Here is a 6,515-nt window from a genome sequence, read left to right on the forward strand (position 1 = left end):
TGACGTTCATTTTAGATGAACACAATAACATTATCTAAGGACACTAGTTTTGGTTGGTTATGATGAACTATTCATATGATGGCGTATATGGCACTTAATGGAATGAAAAAAAATACTAATTGTCTTAACTTTGCTTCCGTTACTGTCACTCACTGCTTTCTATGAAGACTGTGCTGCATTTATTTTATACGATATGGTGGCCTGATTCTAACGCATTGGGTATTCTAGAATATGTATGTATGTATATAGCAGCCACATAGTATATAGCACAGCCCACGTAAAACAGACAACCATGTAGTATATAGCACAGCCACGTAGAATATAGGAGCCACGCAGTATATAGCAGCCACGTAGTATATAACACAGCCCATGTAGTATATAGCACAGCCACGTAGTATATAGCACAGCCACGTTGTATATAACACAGCCCACATAGTATATAACACAGCCCACGTAGTATATAGCACGGCCACGTAGTATATACAGTTGTGGCCAAAAGTATTGACACCCCTGCAATTCTGTCAGATAATACTCAGTTTCTTCCTGAAAATGATTGCAAACACAAATTGTTTGTTATTATTATCTTCATTTAATTTGTCTTAAATGAAAAAACACAAAAAGAATTGTCCTAGAGCCAAATTGGATATAATTCCACACCAAACATAAAAAAGGGGGTGGACAAAAGTATTGGCACTGTTCGAAAAATCATGTGATGCTTCTCTAATTTGTGTAATTAACATCACCTGTAACTTACCGGTGGCACCTAACAGGTGTTGGCAATAACTAAATCACACTTGCAGCCAATTGACATGGATTAAAGTTGACTCAACCTCTGTCCTGTGTCCTTGTGTGTACCACATTGAGCATGGAGAAAAGAAAGAAGACCAAAGAACTGTCTGAGGACTTGAGAAACCAAATTGTGAGGAAGCATGAGCAATCTCAAGGCTACAAGTCCATCTCCAAAGACCTGAATGTTCCCGTGTCTACCGTGCGCAGTGTCATCATGAAGATTAAAGCCCATGGCACTGTGGCTAACCTCCCTAGATGTGGACAGAAAAGAAAAATTGACAAGAGATTTCAATGCAAGATTGTGTGGATGTTGGATAAAGAACCTCGACTAACATCCAAACAAGTTCAAGCTGCCCTGCAGTCCAAGGGTACAACAGTGTCAGCCCGTACTATCCGTCGGCGTCTGAAAGAGGGACTGTATGGTAGGAGACCCAGGAAGACCTCACTTCTTACCCCGAGACATAAAAAAGCCAAGCTGGAGTTCACCAAAACTTACCTGAAAAAGCCTAAAACGTTTTGGAAGAAGGTTCTCTGGTCAGATGAGACAAAAGTAGAGCTTTTTGGGCAAAGGCATCAACATAGAGTTTACAGGAGAAAAAAGAGGCATTCAAAGAAAAGAACACGATCCCTACAGTCAAAAATGGGGAGGTTCCCTGATGTTTTGGGGTTGCTTTTGCTGCCTATGGCACTGGACTGCTTGACCGTGTGCATGGCATTATGAAGTTTGAAGACTACCAACAAATTTTGCAGCATAATGTAGGGCCCAGTGTGAGAAAGCTGGGTCTCCCTCAGAGGTCATGTGTCTTCAATGACCCAAAACACACTTCAAAAAGCACTAGAAAATGGTTTGAGAGAAAGCACTGGAGACTTCTAAGGTGGCCAGCAATGAGTCCAGACCTGAATCCCATAGAACACCTGTGGAGAGATCTAAAAATGGCAGTTTGGAGAAGGCACCCTTCAAATATCAGGGACCTGGAGCAGTTTGCCAAAAAAGAATGGTCTAAAATTCCAGCAGAGCATTGTAAGAAACTAATTGATGGTTACCGGAAGCAGTTGGTCGCAGTTATTTTGGCTAAAGGTTGTGCAACCAAGTATTAGGCAGAGGGTGCCAATACTTTAGTCTGGCCCATTTTTGGAGTTTTGTGTGAAATGATCAATGTTTTGCTTTTTGCTTCATTCTCTTTTGTGTTTTTTCATTGAAGACAAATTAAATGAAGAAAATAATACCAAAGAATTTGTGATTGCAATCATTTTCAGGAAGAAATTGAGTATTATCTGACAGAATTGCAGGGGTGTCAATACTTTTGGCCACAACTGTAGCACAGCCACGTAGTATATAGCAGCCACGTAGTATATAACACAGCCTTGTAGTATATAGGAGCCACATAGTATATAGCACAGCCACATAGTACATAACACAGCCCATGCAGTATATAGCACAGCCCATGCAGTATATAACACAGCCCACGTAACACAGACAGCCACATAGTATATAGCACAGCCACATAGTATATAGTCTAGCCACGTAGTATATAGCAGCTACTTCGTATATAACACAACCCACGTAGTATATAGCACAGCCGCGTAGAATATAACACAGCCCACGTACTATATAGCACAGCCCACGTAATATATAGCACAGCCCACGTAATATATAACACAGCCCATGTAGTATATAACACAGGCACGTAGTATATAACACAGCCCACGTAGTATATAACACTGCCCACTTAGTATATAACACTGCCCACGTAGTATATAACACAGCCCACGCAGTATATAACACTGCCAACGCAGTATATAACACTGCCCACATAGTATATAACACTGTCCACGTAGTATATAACACTGCCCACGTAGTATATAACACAGCCCACGTAGTATATAACACTGCCCACGTAGTATATAACACAGCCCATGCAGTATATAACACAGCCCATGCAGTATATAACACTGCCCACGTGGTATATAACACTGCCCACGCAGTATATAACACTGCCCACGTAGTATATAACACTGCCCACGTAGTATATAACACTGCCCACATAGTATATAACACTGCCCACGTGGTATATAACACTGCCCACGTAATATATAGCACAGCCCACGTAATATATAACACTGCCCACGTAGTATGTAGCAACCACACAGTATATAGCACAGCCTAAGTACTATATAGCAGTGTGGGCACCATATCCCCATTTAAAAAAAAATAATTAAATTAAAATAAAAAATAGTTATATAATCACCCTCCAGCGGCCCCCAGATCCTGGCGAGGCATTTAGCGATGCTCCTCGCGACGCTCCGGTCCCAAGGATGCATTGGGGTCTCGCGAAATGATGATGTAGCGGTCTCGCAAAAGCGCTGCATCATCATCTTGTGAGACCTCAATGCATGGCGCGGAGCGTCGCGAGGAGCGGGAAAGGCCCCGAAAGGTGAGTATATCATGATTTTTATTTTTTTTTATTATTTTTAACATTAGATCTTTTACATAGGCAGCATCAATAGTAAAAAGTTTGTCACATAGGGTTAATAGTAGCGTTACCAGACTGCGTTACACCGCGTTATGCCGCGGTGTAACGCAGTCGGTTTAACGGACTGCTACAACGCTATGTGGGTGGCGGGCGCTGACTGGGGGGGAGTATGGAGGGGGCACTGACTGCAGGGGAGTAGAGAATGGCCATTTCACGGCTTTTTCGCGGCCGGACTGTGCCCGTCTTGGGATTTCCCGGACTGTGCCCAGACTTGGGATTTCCGTGACAGACAGACAGACAGAAGGACAGACAGAAAGATGGAATTGACCCTTAGACAATTATATAGTAGATTAAATTCTTATTTATTTCCTATTTATTCCAGGTTTATGCTTCCATTTTTATTTGGCAGATTCAACAGACATTGTGACCTGAAGACAAGCTTCACACAAACATAAAATATGTGCATTTCTGTGATGGCATTACAGGTGCAGGTTCTGACCCCACCATGGGTCTAATAAGCTGTCCCGACCGTCCATGCATTGCATGAATTGTCCTGACCGTCCATGCACTGTGTGAATTGTCCTGACCGTCCATGCATTGCGTCCTTTGGAATGTTTGCAGTGCTTCTCTATTTCCGACTCATCAGACACTACATTACAAATGTAACAACAAAAATGAATTCTTAGTAATAACTAATTTTTAAGATCTTAAAATGCTTGTGAATAATAGTATTCCACATAATATAACAATTCAGGAGACTTTGTTCTTAGTTTATCCTTTTGTATAATAAACTGACCGCTGAGTTTTAGCAGTTAGAAATGTATCCATACAGTGTGAAATCTGGCCAATCAGTGCTAACATTGTCAGGCGGTGGAAGAACTCAAGGGGAGTAATAACACCCAGTTGTCAATTATTATTATTTTTTGCTGGTGTTTCCTTACAGAGAAATTCTAGGAGAGTTGACAGATCCTGTTTAGCATCCTTCCCATTCCAATAATGTGCTCCACCTTCCATTGATCATCTAATGTTGTAGCACATGGTATTCATTAAAATGAAGAACTACTATATATAGTCAATGATTGATTCATAATAAATGTGGCCCACTTGAAAAAGGAGTTGTTAATGAATAACTCCCATTAACTTTTACTTTCCTGAAACCTGTGTAGATGTTAGTGTAGTGTAGTGTCAGTGTACTACTATAATCACCGATCGCCATCTTTTCTGGTATTCAGCACTGTTCCAGTTCTCTGCTGAGTTAAGTGATGGGAAATTGGACTCTCTGGATCACGCTCAACTCTGTGTATGGCCCAATATAAGTCTATGAAGTCTTAGAACAAGATTCCATAGACTTAGAATGTAAAAGCTACTTCTGGGCACACATAGGGTGCAGTGCAATCCGGAGAGCCTGAACTCCCATCATGTTACTCATGAGAGGACAAGAACAATGCTGGATAGAGGCGAAGACAGCGATCAGTGAGTATTTTAACACACTAACCCTACACTACACTAACATATACACATTCAAGTTTAAAATTTTTTTTTTTAGAGAATAAGATGGTCTTCATTCCATTGTAATTTCAATGCCATCAAGAACAAAGATTATATTTCTGATGGTCAAGTGGTTTTCAATATACATGGGTGAACTCGATCAGGAAAGTTCGGGTTCCATACCGAACACCTAGTGTTTGTGCACGGACCACAAACACAGAGTTCGCTAATGATCGTGCACTGATCCCAAACATGGGCTTCTCCAGGAAGTCCATGTTACTGTTCTGGTTCAGCACCCCAAACATCAGGTGTTTCCCACGCTATCATCTGCATGACAGTGCTAGAAACACCGGCTCAGATGACTGATGACAATGTGGCAAGCAACAGATGTTCATGGCCCCCATTCATCTGGGTGGGTATTCGTGTCCTTTTTTTAGATGTTTGGCCGAACACATCTGACCCAATCATCCACAGGTTCGCGCATCACTAGTTTTAAATTTTCTTTTGTTTTTCTCTTGTCACAGAAGGTCATATCGAACAGTGGAGCATGCCTTTCAATAGTAGCTTTAATTAAATCTCGACAGGTATATCTGCTAATATTAGGTATCTATTATACAATATGTCATATATGTTATTAAAATAATAGATAACTATATGTTAAGCATGATATTCAGAAATACAGACTCTTACATGCCTTGGCTCAATGGTTGTCTGAGGAATATTCCTCCATGCTGAATGCACTTGGGCATGCTAATCAAGATGCACTGCTGGCAGCTCCCTTTGCAATTGCTAACAGCTCCCTTTGCAATTGCTGACAGCTGATGTCCCAGATGTGCTCAATGGTAGACAAGTCCGGAGATGATGCAGGCAAAGGTAGTATGTTTAGATCATGCAAGCTGCTGACAGGAGCATGAACAACATGCAGCTTGTCATTGTCATGGTGAAAAATGTCTCCTGGGAATTTTAAAAATGTAGCTGTAACACCAGTACCGTGACCAAATCAGTTTAAGACCGAGCTGTTAGTGTACCTGGAATTAAGACTATTTGGGTCTGTCATCATATACTGCTTCCCCACATTTTGCCACTCTACCCAGGAGTAGGACCTGTGTGAAGTTCCCTCGAGAAAGCCTCTTCTTGGCATTGCCAATGTAGTCTCCAAACCAATCTCCAAATATTATTGTTTCCAAAATAATAGAGGGACTCATTGCTGAAGAAGGTAGACTTTCATTTCAGTCTCTAATGCTATTTTGCTCTACCCCATGATAGTCTTTGAGAGCTATGGGGGAACTTCACTGAAACACTTGTGGTTGGATATCTAGCCCAATATTGTGCAAATGCCTTCTGATGGTTTGGAGTGGCATAATATACATTAGCCAGACTCCTCTAGTGTTAGGCTTACCTGATATGGTGGATCCACGATGCTTCCGATCAGGGTGGACACACAGACACCGAATGCTAGCACAGCAGGCAGTCAGGCACATGGTATGATGATGACCCTGAAAACTGGCACTATGAACAGCAGACAAACTGGCAAATCAAAACATTAAGCAAGTCGCAGGAGCAGGAGCACAAAAGTATCAAGACGAGAGGTCAGAAGCAGACACCTGCTAACATTCTCCAATAACAGTTCAAGGTGTTCACAGCAGATAGCTGGTTAAACAGCAGCAGGTGCTAGTATTGCAAACGTACTTCAATAACAGTTCAATAAACAGAGAGCAAAGAATGAGTTAGGCTACGTTCACATTTGCGTTGTGCGCCTTTGCG

Source organism: Ranitomeya imitator, chromosome 3 (assembly GCF_032444005.1).
Source record: "Ranitomeya imitator isolate aRanImi1 chromosome 3, aRanImi1.pri, whole genome shotgun sequence".
NCBI classification, from domain to species: Eukaryota; Metazoa; Chordata; class Amphibia; order Anura; family Dendrobatidae; genus Ranitomeya; species Ranitomeya imitator.